General features: G+C 35.1%; 1 long non-coding RNA gene and 3 other non-coding genes across 4 annotated transcripts; all 4 read right to left on the bottom strand.

Moving 5' to 3' along the window:
* Positions 1-564: 564 nt before the first annotated feature.
* On the bottom strand, positions 565-14,705 carry LOC129005556 (uncharacterized). Its single transcript, XR_008491834.1, has 8 exons — positions 14,639-14,705; positions 8,804-8,913; positions 7,070-7,126; positions 6,188-6,242; positions 4,610-4,652; positions 4,106-4,223; positions 2,958-2,997; positions 565-655 (listed from the first exon to the last, which is right to left on the bottom strand). It is a non-coding gene; the product is annotated as an uncharacterized LOC129005556 (long non-coding RNA).
* On the bottom strand, positions 5,123-5,200 carry LOC129005576 (small nucleolar RNA snR60/Z15/Z230/Z193/J17). The gene has a single exon (XR_008491838.1). It is a non-coding gene; the product is annotated as a small nucleolar RNA snR60/Z15/Z230/Z193/J17 (small nucleolar RNA).
* LOC129005574 (small nucleolar RNA SNORD31) lies at positions 6,398-6,459 on the bottom strand. Its single transcript, XR_008491836.1, has one exon. It is a non-coding gene; the product is annotated as a small nucleolar RNA SNORD31 (small nucleolar RNA).
* Positions 6,612-6,672, bottom strand: LOC129005575 (small nucleolar RNA SNORD31). Its single transcript, XR_008491837.1, has one exon. It is a non-coding gene; the product is annotated as a small nucleolar RNA SNORD31 (small nucleolar RNA).
* Positions 14,706-16,592: the final 1,887 nt, after the last annotated feature.

Below are 16,592 nucleotides of genomic sequence, written 5' to 3'. Positions count from 1 at the left end.
GGCCAACAAGATCCCTATGTATTTCTTATGGAAAAATGATTTTGTTTACTTAAATAATTTGTATTAATTACAGCTGTTCATAGTTAACACATGATACACACAAGATCATAATTTTTCTGTTTCGATAACTGCAATGGAGTGATTGATTACATTATCTTTGAGTCTACTCTTTTTTTAAGTCATCAGAAATAATTATGACTGTTATTCGTTTTGAAATAACACCTCTAATACTATGCAATTGCTCGAATTCGAGCAACAGGTGCACTAGTATATTATAATACTGCCACTCACATTTTCAGAATAATTGATCCTCCCAAAGGGTCAAGGGAATAGTACCTGCCTACTTAGATACCTTTGGACAGGAGGGAGCATTTCATCAGCTACCACTTAATAATTCAGACTATTTCCATCCAAACAAAACCAAATATATAAGTCATCAAAATTATGTTTAAACGTTCTTATTCATTTATTAAAATTGAGCTAAAAGTCAGCCATTTTACATCACTATTCTAATTAGAAAGGGTATTTCTAAAAACAACAAAGAATTCATGACAGCTTTTTTTATTATTTTTAAGCATGTATTCAACAATGATGGTTAACACTTTGAAAGTATCTAGATACAAACAGACCTCTATGTCTTCTCAACAGCTCTTGCCTGAAACAGAAAAAAACCCAAATTAAGTATCATTATACTAAGTTTTGGAAAGCCATTAACATTTAAAGTAACTTGTTTCTTAGCTCAGTGTAGGTAAGGATTGAAATCATTGCCAATCATAGCGTATATTAATTGCATCATCGCTAAGAAACAATCACTAAAAAACCAGTCAAAACAGAGAAAGAAGATTAGAGTATCCCCTGTCAAAAGCAAAATATTCGAAATATTGGATTGATGATCATCTTGAAGCACATTAAAAAATAACTCAGAGGATTTAAATAACCGGTGAACCCAAGTTTCCAGCTCAGCTGTTTCTGTCATCAAAACACATCAGGGATAGAATAATGTAAGGTATATACATCATCGCTGAGAAACTGGCATAGAGGCGACACAAGTTTTAGTACAAGAGAACGGGCAAAGATTTTAACCAAGTTACATTTAAAATGTGTCCGATATAAACTAGGGCTGTACAACACATTTTCCCAAGGCAGAAGCTTATCTTTCAAACAATCCATCCACGAAATTCTCAATTTGCTATCATAACACTCAGTTCTACTGATTATAATTACAAATTAATATAAATTTAGAGGGAGGGTAAATTCAAGTAGTGTCATCAGAATAATGGGTAGTGGTGTGCAATAGTCCCCATTGTGGCATCAGAAATCTGGTTTAACATCATATGACACTTTCAGTAGGCAGTCAAACAAAAGTCAATTTAAATTCTTCAAGGATACTATTATATTTATTTATTTACTTAGGGCGGATACTAAACAAAAACTCCCAATAAATTTAAATAAAATACTGAATGCATGGACACCTTTTTTAAATGACTGAGTTTTGGAAGTGTCGTCAGAATAATGGGTAGTGGTGTGCAATAGTCCACATTGTGGCATCGGAAATCTCATTAACATCATTCAACACTTAACAGTTCAAAACTTGACATTTAAAATCCTTGGGAAACCAGTTTTTATGGTTATTTATTGTGGGAGGAAGCAAGATAAAAATGAAGGTGTACATTCATTCAATAATCCCTAGTCAATGGATAAATGATAGAATAAAGAAATGTGTGTGAGGTGAAATAGGAATACAGAAACATCTGAAACCTTTGGATTTCACACAATTATATTGCGTAAAACTTTGACACAAAGACCAAAACTGATCTTTATGTGGTTTAGAATACGCTTTTATTGGAACAATCAATAGAGGTTTAAATTTTAAGCTCACCAAAACATGAAAGTAAATTTCCAACAAATTTCCAACTAACACTGTTTGGAAATAACTGATTAGGTATAAATTGTTATCTTATTAAATGCTCTTCTTTACAGAATGGAGTTAACAGGGCAAAAAACACAATTGATTTAAATTTATCGAGTTACATAATGTTTCTCAATACCACATCAGGAGTTACAGATATCAACAACTGGATTCTGACAGGGATAACTTTCATCATCACTTGTGGTTTAACCTTGAGAGTTTTAGACTCAGCTCTAATTACACACAAAGAACATTTGTTTTTAAGTTAAAATTACTGATTTTAAAAGTTAATTACTGACTTTTAAAAAAACGTAATATACATTTTTACCCAAATACTGTTAGAGTTGTTTCATCAATGAACAGGAAAAACCAAGTAATTTATGTAGGTAATGTACAGTCCCGGCCACGTAAAGAGAGAAAATGTCCAGGTAGACCCGGTCAGGCCTAATCCGCCGTTGTCAAAACATAGCTATTGTTTTGAAACCGAGGGGGCGCGCTACCCCATCCCAGCGGTCATTGCCTGCTGCTTCTCAACATCGACTAGCCAACCAACGAAGCAACGTAGAATTGCGATTCAAATTTTATGATATTCGTCTTCACTTTGTGAATAAAATGACCTGTCACTTAATTATAGGAGATCACCCGTTCGATTTATAGAATTTGTACTGGCCCGAGTTATTTCTAAGAATTAAAGGGAGGCAGTAGCAATGACCGCTGGGATGGGGTAGCGCGCCCCCTCGGTTTCAAAACAATAGCTATGTTTTGACAACGGCGGATTAGGCCTGACCGGGTCTACCTGGACATTTTCTCTCTTTACGTGGCCGGGACTGTAGTTCTGGATTTTAACTAATGTTGTATTAAAAAGTGATTAGTAAATTGTAAGTCTCAGATAGTTTTCAAGTTTGTTCAGAGAGGGCAAGCTATCACCAGTTAAGTCTGCATAGCGTATATATTAAATCATCACCACAAACTTGAGTATTTGAAGTTTTAATAAGCCATTAAGTTTAAATTATCAATCTAAACCCAAAAGACAAATATTGATACATACCTCTATTTGACTTCCGGTTCGAACTGGTCACTGGTTTGTTCTGCAACACAGATATTTACTGTCATCATATTGTTTAGAACTAGTACCATACCAAAATTTAATGTGGAGGTTCATCAGTTACAAGTTATAATCACAATGATCAGAGATCTTGGTAGTATGTAGCAAACATCATCTTAAATGTAAATAAGCACTCAAAAGAGTCTACTATCGGTGTAGGCCTATGACAACTTTGTGACTAGGTAATAAAAAGAATAGTTCATAAAACTCATATCAGTTTTAAATATAAATATGCTAGCATTTCAAAATGTGCTATCAGTTGGAGAAGGGTTATAATTTTTTTAATCATCATGGTTTTTCTGAATGAAAAATCATCATATAGCACAATTTATCATTACTTTAGACAAATATCTTAGCTTGTTTTTTACCTTTATGAATTACATTCTATGGAAATAGTTAATCAATTTCTTGAATCTTCTTTTTACTTCTTAAATGTTTGTTTTGTAACAACAACACACTCTTTTGACTTGTGAATTAAAAAAATACCGGTATGCAATTTCTTAACATGAGATTGTTTAAAAAATGGAAAACAATGCCCCACACCTAAGGGTTTTAATATTATTTTATTTAGCTCTACAGATTTAGAAGCAACAAGTTTATGAATCAGCTGGTTGACAATAGTTATCGTATGTAGCACTGAAGGGAGGCCACGAGGTTAGATCACGACACATGGTACTATGAAACAGTGCTGCAATGTTGGCCAAACTTGTATACCAGTGAGATGACTCCCTGGCTAGCTACAACTGTCCACCATTGGATAAAACATCCTCCAATGGACATGATTCAGCCTACACCCTAAACCTGCCTCCCGCACGACTGGCAGCAACTGAGATGACAAGAGAGAATTCAGCCATTGGGGTTTGAAAACCAAGTGGAACGATCCAGCGTTTTAACATTGGTTCTACGTCCATCTTAATACCAGCCTCTAAATTTCGGCGCTCTCAGGAATGGGCCCACGACTATCACCCGACACACTACAAGCCTAATAACCTTCTGCGATAGCAATTTATTGTATTATTTCCAATCTAGCTAGACTGAAAGTAAGCATCTATTATTTAATAAAATCACAAAATGTAAATTCAATTACCAACCTTACGAAAGCATAGTCCTTGGCACACTGGTCCCCCATGATGATCATGTAGCCATTTCCTTCCAGAGATTTGTAGCTTCTGGACTGATGTGCATTACATCTTGAATCTCGATTAGTAGCTAAAGGAACAAAATAAATAATCTTAATAAACAAAAAATCTAGAAAGTTTGAAAAATTAAAGAATTAGGCCTACTTGGAATGATACCCTACACAGGGGGGAAAATTAAAAAATTCACAAAGTTACTATAGGATCTTCCACCAGTTCAGACAACCGGGTAGGCAAGTTTCAGCACACAAATCCTGCCCATTTCGGTGGGTTCCACCATTTCTGGCTCCAAAATGTTAGTGGCAGTCTTTGCTTTGACACACCCTTCAATTCATCATGACTGGGCAATTGATAAAGATCAAATTTAATCTCTGAATGAATCGCTAGCAAATCAGCCTATCTCCAAAATCAAAGATAAATCAACTGAATGAAAAAAATATATATATATAAACCACTTACTTTTGATTTTGAGAATCCATTCTTAGTCTGAACATCTTCATACCTGCAAGAAAAACCCCTTTAAAGCACAATTCTCAGATAGGTATAGGCTATAATATTAATCCGTCTAGCAAATCTAATGTTTCATGTAACTCAACAAAAGATATTACTTTTTAGGTCAATACCACACACAGTCTTAAAGATCACACAAAGAATAGGTTATCTGGCATTAATGATTTAGAAGTTATAGTTATTATAATCATGTATTGAATATCATTTGAACTATGTTATCATCACATGGAACCAGATATAACTGGTTAAGCTTCACCACTTATAGTATTGTTATCTTAATCAAATAAGTTGTTATCAGCCCAACCAAATGATTAGGAAATAACTTAATCCATAACTATGTCTTTAATAATTAAGTTATTGCTAAAATCTGAAAAGGCTGTAGACGAACAAAGATATATTTAATTTGGTTAAGCTATTTATAGGTTGCAGCTCGTATTATTAAAATAGTTGTTTGAGAAAATTAAGTTCCATCAGATAGGGGCGAAAGATAAATCTTAATCACTAGTTTCATTTGAACTATGTTATCTTCATTTGGAACAAAAATTCATCAATAAATGTGGTAAAACAGGAGCATTCCGCTTTAACTCAACATCGCTAGTAAAGCAAAATTAGATAAGTTAACAATCTGCTTAATATCAACATCATTTTCAATAAAAAATGAAAAACAAAATAATCCATCAGACAAATTTAACATCACAGCCACAATGACTATCACTAGACATTGCAGTTTGATTCAGACATATGCTTGTCAATTTAAAATCATCATTGGATTTATTTATTAGTTATTTGAAAGATGGGCTGCTATATCAGTAATACCAGATCCTAAAAAAATTCAATGAGATCAAATGTAACAAACTAAAAATGTATGTACTAAAAAAAAAAAAAAACACTAAATGTATGCACTTGGTGAAAACTATGTGTACCTAATTGAACATTGTAGTTGTAAACTAATTGAATAGTTTTCATATTAGAATATGAAAGAAGAGAAAACAGTAGGACTTAAAACAATAAATCTACTTTTAAACAGTGATATTTTTCAGATATAAGCAGCCATAGGATTTTTTCATTTGGATCAAACGGTAATTCCAAAGTTATCATCATTAAATATCATCAAATAGGATATGTCAGAAGTACGACCTCCACATTTTGATTCAAAGAGGAAATTTAGTCATTTCACCAATTATAAATACAGCCAACCAATTGATGATCTTTGTCAGATTAAAAGCAGCCATAGGATATTTTTCACTTGGATCAAACGGTAATTCCAAAGTTATCATCATACAAAATCATCAAATAGGTTACCTCTTACATAATGGTTTGTGTAGCCAAAAAGCTTAAAAAAGAACAAGGTGATTAATTTGTATGAAACTGGATTACAAGTCTCAGTAATTTAAGTCATAATCATGAAATCTCATCCCCGAAAGATGGTTAAAAAATGACTCATCATCGACTCCATGTGCAATCAGAAATACAATTTTAGAGAATATAAATATTGACTAACAAGTGAAAAATTAGGATAAAACCTACCCAAAAAGGTTGGAGCATGATATTCTTTATCATGATGTAGCTCTACCACTTCGGCCTGAAAAATTAATTTAAACTAAAATTCTGTCATGATATTATCTTAGCATACCAGCGAGATAGTTTTGTTTAACTAGCACCAAAAAACAAAAATCAAAGTAGGCTACAACTAGTAACCCAAAAACTTTTTGGGAGAAAAGGTTTATCAAATCTAGACACAATCAGAATATACCTTCATCAAGATTCAGTCTGGGGCGGTATATATTCATCATATTATTGTTCATACTTGAATGTTAGCTTATCTTACATGGAATAAATATAATAAGCGACAGAAAGTTCTGAAATGTTGTTTAACTAGCACCACAAATAAAAAATAGGCTACAATTAGTAACCAAAAACTTTTTGGGAGAAAAAGTTTATCAAATCTAGACACAATCAGAATATACCTCATCAAGATTCAGTCTGGGGCGGTATAAAATCATCATATCGTTGATATTTGAATTAAAGTTTTCACGAGGTTCATGTACAGTGCAGCCGGTACCCAAGTTAAGTAAAACAATAAAAGTAGGCTACAATTTTTTTTTAAGAGAAAAGGTTTTTAAATATAGACCACAATCAGTAGGCTACATACCTCATCAAGATTCAGTCTGGGGCGGTGTATAGTCATCATATTATTGGTCATATTTGAATGTTTGCTTTTAAATAATTAAACATGGAATAAATATAATAAGTGACAGAAATCTGAAATAATAGAAAACCCTATCCATAAGAAACAAATATTTAGAAAGATAATTATTTTTGTGGCTAATCAAACTATTAATACAACATTTTTACCCCTTTTCTCACTCACAGCTTATTTACAAAACACAAAAACAGAATAAAACTTACCATAATTAACACCACGTCCAGTCAGGCAGCTTCAAAATTATGTACGAAACCTCAAAACTGAAAAAAAAAAACAAATCTTTGACACAACTTAAAGCAATTTACATTTACTGTATGAATACATTATCGTCAATGTTGCACTCTTTCCTTAGGTTATAGGAACATTCCATGTATCCTTACACAAGAGTGCAATCATGTACCCAAACTCTGCACACTGTAAGAGCCGATGACTCCAGTGGGGACAATGGTTTGGGATTTAAGCTACAAACTCTCAAGGTAATGAAGAATTCCTACTGTTAGTAGTTTATTATTATTTAATGGTGGATCAGAAAGTTGCATTCTTAAAAAGCCCTATAAATCTGTGGTTTTGGTGCTGAACATATTAAGTAGAGGCTTCCATTAAAAACCCAAACTATACCACCTTCTACCAAACAAATACACTACTCTTGAGTTATTGCAAACTTCAGATAGTTGAAATAATCACTAGGATCAGAAACTCCAGTCTGGCATGACTTAGTAGTATCATCACACGTTTGCCCGTTGTACCAAAAAGACAAGTAGGCCTATGTCAACTACTAACTAAGATTATGACAAAGACTATGACTGATACACCTATAAGGTTCATAACTATGAACCTTATGACAAAGACTCTACACTGATGCTTTATTGCATTAGTGTTGAAAACCTTAACACCACAATATGATTAAACACAATTTTAGTAGGGGAAGTGAAAATGGTTAAAATGTTTAGATTACCGTACTGAACTAATTATAAAAAATGAATCAACCCAAAAGATGGTATACCAGTCCTTCGAATGTTCATGAACTCTTAAACTTTTGACACAAAGTATGGCAAACTTCAGATAGTTTAAATAATCACTAGAATCAGAAACTCCAGTCTGGCATGACTTAAATATTATCATCATGTGTTTGCCTTACAATTTTACCAACAAAAGACAAGATACGCTGACCATTTTTGGTTTATTGGTAACAATTAAATAAATTAAAACGGAAGGACTAAACAAGTAACACTGCACTGTTTTGAACCAAATGTAGCTCTCTTCCCTTAAGTTACCAAGATACCTCGGCCACTTTACACTTTGAGAGCGTTACTGTTCCCAGTCTTAACCACTGACAAAGGTACCATCCTTCACAGCCGGCTTAATAGAGTGGGGTGTTTAGTGAGACTTAATTAAACATGAACTTTGATCCTTCTAATTCACTGTAGCCTAACAATTATTTCAGTGTTCCAAGTTACACAGAGACAAATGAAGAAAGTATTTTACTAAGCTGTTAGTCAAAGACAGGGTCTATATTTGTCGAACTATGGTCTTAAATTAGTTGTCTAGAAAATACTATTTTAATAAAAGAATTATCATTCAGAGATCAGAATCCTTTTGGCTTATATATGATTGCTTAATCATAGAATTTTCATAATAAATAGTATCATCATATCTCTGAATTCATTTATGAGACTGTAGAAGTATATGACTGAAAGCATATTCTTGGTTAAAATTAATTTAGCCTTAAAGGTTTTAATTAAATGAAAGCTTAAGTTAGTGTTTGGATAAGACAACTAAATCAAGATCTTATTGCACAGTATTTAAGATTGTTCTGATGCATAGTCTATTGCTGTTACTTGTTTGGCTAAATTTGACAATAAGCCTATTATAAGCCTACATTCTTGCTCATAACTATTTAAAGCACAGTTTTTTAACGTGTACAATAGGTAACTTACATCATCTCATATGTCGATGTTTTGTACAGGATTTGAACTGAATAATTTCAAGCAGATCCTCCATGATCTTGCTTTATTGTTTTCGGATCTCAATTGATTTCTTCTATGTCCTAAAACAAAATATTTGACATTAAATACTTGCTTGTAATAAGGTCTCACCAAGGCTATGCAATGGCATTTTTGAAGAAGGGCTTTTAGTTTGATAGAATTATTTTATAGCTAATATTGATACAAATACAGTAGACCCCAACTAACCTTGCATTAACCGATAATCGGATTATCTATAAAATATTACTGTTTGAATTAACCGGCCTTGCTTTGAGAGCAGTTCGGATTAACCGCCACTTTCTAGGAATCCCAGCATTTCCACCCCCAGGCTCGGCGATGCTTATCTCCACAGGATGTGACTAAGAATAAGTTAGTTTGTATGCCATCCTAAAATATTGCAGGTTGCCAGTTTGTCATCATTGATCGCAGCACACGCACATCTCCACACATGTCCGAATTTGCTGTAAGTTAGCGCAACACATGCTAAGAAGAGCGCAATTATTTGTTTTCTGTGTGGCTAATTTATAAAATTCTTAAGTGGGTTGAAGAATCAAAAGTTAACTAACAACGCACTTGCAGGGATGGCAGGGGAGGAGGGTTAACGACTCCAAGGGCTTTACTCCCTGGCCAGATACCTATAGAATTCTTCAAAATAAATAGTTTTTCCACAGTTGTATAAAATGATCGTTTAAGAAATGTTCACATTATCATTCAAATAATGGGCTATACTCAGTTAGTTTATTTAGGTAGGCCTACATGACTATCAATTGGTCCAACAGTCAAATCCCGAAACTATAATAAAAAAATTAAACAGCGAAACATGTTTACTTAGGTAGTTGAGATTACAAATGATAGGCTACTAAAATAGGATATTAGGCCTATAATGTTTACTATTCAACAACAAACTGAAATCAGAAAAAACAATTATAAAATCACACTAATTTCTAAATCTGTACAGGGGGTAAAAATCCGGGCCGTACATCTACAGTTGACCAATCGCTAATTATGTGGACAGAGGGTAAAATTCTGGGTTTTATTGCTAATCTAATATATCACGCTCTGCCTATTTTGATTAGACTCCCAAATCCGCGGGGTAAAATTCCGCCTGTGAACAAACTTTATAGCGCTCAGGTTACTATGTCACAGTGACATCAGCTTTGCCCAGGGGATAAAATTCCGGTGACCCATTCTGTAGGGTAGGCTACACTTAAGGACGTAACTTACACAAACTATGCATTAAAGATTTTAGTCTTAATAATGGAAGTGAACCTTCAGACCTGTTGAGCTTGATTTCCCCTCATAGGTTTTCAGGAAAATAGGTTTTGTCATCATTTGGTTCATTCCTTTTTCATATAAGAACAAAGACTAAGATACTAAATCTTTAAGTTTATGCTCAGTTAGTTTGAAAATTATTTAAGTCTGAAAAATGTAAACTCAAAACTGATCCCACACCGTCCTTTTATTGCAATGTGCCATGCAAAAAATGTCCATCCGTCAAATTGTTGTTTGACTTGTCTGGCGACTCAACGAGCATCTTATTTACCTCCCTACATCACAAAATTACTAACACACATGTCCGAATTGGCTGTAAGTCAGCGCAACACATGCGAAGAAGAACGTAATGTCAATAATGTGTGTTCAAACCATCAAAACGCTTACTAACCTACGCTCACGATCAAACTGCACACCCTCTGTCCAATCTTGGAAAAAACAATAATCAGATATCAATCAATGCTTATTGTCCATATTTTTTAAAAATCATATTAGGCCTTACACTCAAGAAGGTTTTAAGGTTTTATAATCATATCCAAGCAAAGTCGCATCTCCTCAGGTTGTCAAAGGTAATCACAGAGTAATCATCGTCCAGTGCTCTGAAAGTTTTTTCATCATTGGAGATATGGACTAGGGCTAGCTCTAAAATATTTAGGCCTACCCAAGTTAATTCAGAAGGATTAATCTATAATAAGATCAACTGGCAGAACATCTTAAATCGTTGAGTCTGGGACTTTGCTGCTAGTCTTGGTTAAACATCAAAAGGGGTTGTGTCACAACTGAACTATTTGTATATAGATTTAGTACTTAGTTCAATTTTATTATTAAATGTAATAAGACTTGGCCAAAGCAAAATGTTTGTTAACCTGGTTGAAGTTGACTTCGACTTTAAATTAAATAGGCCTACACTAAGTTAGGCTACAATGAAGATGGCAATAAAAAGGTAAAAAATTCAAAAGTTCTTCTGAAATTTTTATAGGTTTGTAGAAAAAAGGAAGTTTTCAGAATAGCTACAAAATCATTTGTTTCATACGAACGAGACTAGAGCAATCATCATAAACTTCCCATATCAAGTTATCGGTAGTCTTGTTTAAGTTAGGCTAGTTAATTTCTTGAATTAACATTTAAATTGTAATGGGTTAAAATATGTAATACATAACAATTACATGTAACCGTAAATTACTATTTACAAACACGTTTATTAACTTACTTAGGCTACAAGTATTTAGCCTATAATAATCCAACAATTAAAACTTCTGAAAAAAAAAAAAATGCTTGAAAGAAGAGCAACTCATTAACTTAGGTTAGCAAGCGCCACCTAGATGTGCCACCTACCCCTATTTGAGTTAGGCCCTACACAGACTTCCAGTAGCCGGGAAGTGAGATTTTACTATACTATCTAGGGGATTAAGGTTATTGGGTGGAGGGGAAAAACAATTGCTGAGAATTAGCCTAACTTAAGAGAAAACGGCCTAAAACGTGTAGGCGTAGTCGGCCTACCTCACGTTCAAGGCATTTTTCTCTTTAGCACAGGCTCACCAATTACAAAATTGGCACAAATCTGATCAATCCTAACCAAACTGATAAGAGCAAAATCCTTAGTCTGTCAGGAAAGGCATGAATTGTTAAGTTCGTTTCTAATAGAAATTCAGGATCACACCTGAAGTCCTGTGCAGGTAGGTTTGATTTGGTAAGGCAAAGTTTAGGTTTAGGCTTAGTTGGTGAATAGCCTACTTAATTTATGATCAAACTTATTACCAAACAGTAAGTTAGTGTTTACAAAGTTAACCTGCGCCAAGGAAAGATATACAGTAAGCCATAAGTTAAGTTTGTCCGGACTCCTCAGGATTGAGGCCAGTCTGGATAACGGTCTTTCCAGTTAAACCGACGTCCCCAAAAACACGTTAAAATGGACCCTTTAAATGCATACTGTATACAGTAACCCAAATACTTAACTTAAATTTAGGAGCGCATTGTTAGACACACTGGTCTCAAATCTTTCCCACGAGAACAGTTATTTAAGTACCGCCCACTTTCTGCCGATCTAGTCCAGTTAAACCAATGTTCTGATAAAAATTGTCCGGTTAAAGAGATGTCATTTCCACCGAGTGTAAGTTTAGTCCAGTTAAAAGGTATCTGGGTAAGATGGAGTCTACTGTATTATTATTAATGACTCCGGACACTGAAAATTAACCTAATAGAAATGTGTAGGTTTGGATAAAATCTGTCTCAAGCCTATAAGATATTATCTTCTCCATATAACAGTGGTTGCATGATGATAAGCCGGTGGCTAATGCGCTTCGTGGTTCAATGTGCGAAAACTTTAATATTAGCCTAGTGCTCTGGGTTCCAGTAAGGAGAGGTATATTGTAAAATGTACTGACAGTCTGTTTTACAATAACCCTATAACAGCACAAAACAAAACTGCTTGTAACTTAGGCCCTCAGTTTTGCCAAATGGAGGGGAGAAGTAGGGGCAAAGACCCGGATACCCCATCAAGAGATGCAACAAAGGTGTGAAGCACAATTTTGAGTTCAGGTTCCTTCCACAATGCTACACTACAGTAGGCCTAACTTAATTTTCGTAATTCTGTTCCATTTCACTAAATCCAAGCCTTAAAGTTACACTTCACTATATTTGGAACAGTCCCCACCACCAAAAAAATTGTCAGATATAAAAACAAACTGTGCTTAAGCCTATCAGTTATTGGATTGAAGTTGTTAACAAGTTCGCTACAGCCCATAAATTGGCAGGCGTAGCCCCAGTGAGGCGCAGCCTGCAACGTCTAACAAACCCCATTGCCGGGCAATTGGCTTTCGAATTTCAATCCGATATAGGCCTAGCAAATAACCAGTGATGTCCTGTTTCATGACGAGTCAACGTAGTTTGCTATTTAAAAACCACAGATAGCAGCACTGCTTGGAACGCCCCATGCCCTATTGTATTGCCAATTGGAGGGAGAAAGACGGGACAACAATTTGATTATTGTGCTTGCCAGTTAGTGATTTTGCGGGGGAAATTTACTAACTTACCAACCTACACCACAACAAAAAGTAAGTCACTACACTATATAACATGGTTAAGGTCCCCATTCGACCAACGCTAGAGCAAAAACATGAATTTGACATTGCCCAGCGCTCCCGATCGGCAACGGACGCACCCTACAGACGCCGAGCATCGTACTCAATCCGGAACAGCCGTATACAACGTGTTAAACTGGTACAATTAGCAGGAAGCAGCACAACGTAACCTGTGCATGACCACAGAAAACATAGGCCTACTATAACCCAGAATGCCAACCGCATGGTAAAAAGTGTTAAATTGCTTTTTACCATGTGGTTAGCATTCTGGGTTTTACAGTAAGTATGTTTACTGTGGCATGACTGAGCTCACACTGAACCGAAACTTTAAGCTTAAGATAAGATAATGTTAAATTGTGTCGTGGTTTAAGCCTTACATTGTCCAATGTGCGTGCCAGATGCTACAATATCAAATAAGTTAAAGCAGGCCGCACTCAACGTTTTAAAAACAAATTTACTGAAGAATAACTTTATTTTAGGCCTAAATCCATTGCATAAGTTCAATTCCAACTAACTTTATTTGATTATCTTACGTCGCCTAACTTACCTAGCTTAAGTTAGGATACCGTACAGTTTCTTACATTAACTGGGCTATTACGCTAAAATCGATTGAAACTAACCTTCATGAGATTTCTTCACCATCAGCAAGTTAGGTTGGTTAACTTAGGTTAGGTTACTAGGCTACAAAGTTTAATCAAATCGATAAGTGTTAGTTTCAATCGATATTTATTAACTTAGCGTAGCCCAGTTAAGAAACTGTACCCCCTAACTTAGGATATTAGAATTATGATAAAATTATGGCACAATGAGCAAGTAAGGGTAGGTTAGGACTGTTAGTTTTGATCGGTTAAAAAGCACATGGTCCTTTAGAAAAGGCCGGGACGTGAGTCAACCTAGCAGCTTACTTAGCCTACAAAGAGCAGTCTCCAAGTTTTTACTCATCAAATAACTTTGTAAAAGTTTCTTTTAAAATATACTTAGTCATAATAAATATAGGCCTACTAAGTTATAATAATAACTAATTAAACTTCACTTAAAGCTTCTAGGGTGTTGGATGTCTGAGAGTAGGCTACGGTAAGCATAACTTTATAACAAGTGTGTTTCAAAACATAGCCTAAATCACAAAAGCTCCGATTTGTGTAAGAAGAGATGTAAAATAAGTTAAATTATATAAAAGCTAGAATTTAGTCCGTTGTAATAACTAACTCAACTTGATCAAAAGTAACTTGTTGATCGCATTTTAGTAATGAAGACAAATGTTTGCCTAAGTGGCGTTGTAAAAATGCGATCAAAAATGTGGTTCGACAGAGCTTAAAGTGTTCATTTAAATAGCAGAAAACCATAATAGTTAACGTAGAAACTTAAGTTATAATAAAGCTGGAATAGATTGAAGGATGGAAGCGGATAAAACCAGATGAAGTAAACGCATGCTTACCATCCATGATGTTGAAGGTGAGAAGGAAGGAACTGGACGTGGACGATGTTGCTCTGCTGACGCCGGATGAAGAAATGGGCAGAGAGAAATGTGAACAGAACTGACCTGGACTCAAGACCGGAAACAGGGTGGGTTTCTCCTCAATATGAATGGTTTCTGGTATAGTAACCTATCATGGTACTATATAAGCAACATAAAATATACTGTCTCTATTTCTTACACAATAATATTATCTATTTCAACACTCGATATGAACACATTATTTCTTAAAATACTTCTAAATTTAATTGTTGTAATAACATAAAATAATTAATATAACCCCGCCGCAGAAAACCTGCCGACTAAGCGAATTTCCGTTTGTCAAACTCAAACTCAAATATCTTTATTTTTGACAGTCGTTATAAACTACATAATAGCGTCAACAAAATTTCTCTTACAAATAAAAACAATAATTCTCATGGAAAAAATCTAAAAACTAAAAATCATTAATTTCTTAAAAAGTCTTCTACACTGTAACAACAGCGTGACAAAAGAAGACTCTCTTCACCCCTTTGCCAAATTTGTCCACACTATTTTCCACCTTCAGGGGAGCGGGCAGTGCGTTGAACAGTTGAATGCCATTGTAAAATAAATGATTTTCAAAAAAAGCAGTTTTGTGCTTTGGAATGTCCAAATCGGACCGGCTTCTCAAACCATTGGAGATAGAGCGAGACTGATTTTGAAAAAGGTTGATATTTTTCTTAACAAATACGAGACAGTTTAAGATATAGATTGACGGAAAAGTAAGAATTTTATAGTTAGCAAAAAGTGTTTTACAGGAAAATCTACGTCGCTTCTGTCTGAACTGATTTTTAATCAAATCTATTTAAATAACATAAGAATTAACGAGTACCTAGGTTTGCTGCTACAAGGAAACTACAAAATTAGTGTGTGTGTGTTTTTTTTTTAATATTATAGCCAGACCTCGGGTGTACCACAAATAATGCTCACATTTGGGACCCTACCTATTTAATTTGTTCATCAACGATCTGGTGGCTTCAATCGAGGTTGGATGTCTCGCGTTTGCTGATGATCTCAAGGTGTTTGCGGAGGTTAAGGCTACGGCCTTACGGGCGTTTTTTCACGCAAGAACGCAGCGTGAAAAAACGCGAGAAATATGGGCAGCATTAAATGTAATGAGGTATGCCACACGGAGTGTGTTTTCACGCAGATAATAAGGCGCGTCTGCAAAATCACCCGCCGCGGGCCCGCAGAAGGATGGACTGGGGTGCATTTTTGAAGCTTGTTTTCACGCTCTGTCCCTGGCCACACGGGCGGGAGCAACACGCAGCTTTGATCAAGTCGTCCTAGCAAGTTAAATAAAGATAAATGTATCTAATTTTTTCCAGGATAGCGTAAAATATTTTTGGGTCTAGCCAATTACACAGTAGGATCTTAAACATATAGGTCGACCTTACTGGACCACTTAATAATTTGTTACTAAAAGGCAGTGGCGGTTCCAAGGGGGGGCCTACAGGGGCTAAAGCCCCCCCCCTTGGCCCTGGAAAAATAAATTTAAACGTACATTTCGTCCTTAAAACACGCAATGTCATTAAACAGACATCAATGTAATTTTTATTAAACTTAATAAGTGATGGCAGGAGTAGTATTAAGTTCCACATAGATAAACTTTGTGGACAATAACACAACGAATAAAACAATATTATGCTATGGAAAGTTGTACGCATCATCCATCTTTTAGAACAGTCAGCTATTGACATGCTAGGGCAAAGGCTAGCGCCGAAGGCGCGAGTGAGGACGGGGAAACAGCTGATTTCCTGATGTTTCATAGTTAGTTAGTTGTCAAATTGTCTGCTAGCCACTAACTTTACACAGGCATCAATCAGCCATCACCGGTAGCACCAGTTGCCTATTACCATTGACTATATGTAAACACTAGTGTTAAAGTTTATAT

This window comes from Macrosteles quadrilineatus, unplaced genomic scaffold, assembly GCF_028750875.1.
Source record: "Macrosteles quadrilineatus isolate MER2022 unplaced genomic scaffold, UCM_ALF_1.0 Scaffold_23__1_contigs__length_1887923, whole genome shotgun sequence".
In the NCBI taxonomy this organism is placed as follows: Eukaryota; Metazoa; Arthropoda; class Insecta; order Hemiptera; family Cicadellidae; genus Macrosteles; species Macrosteles quadrilineatus.
This window is presented reverse-complemented; position numbering and strand designations above follow the sequence as displayed.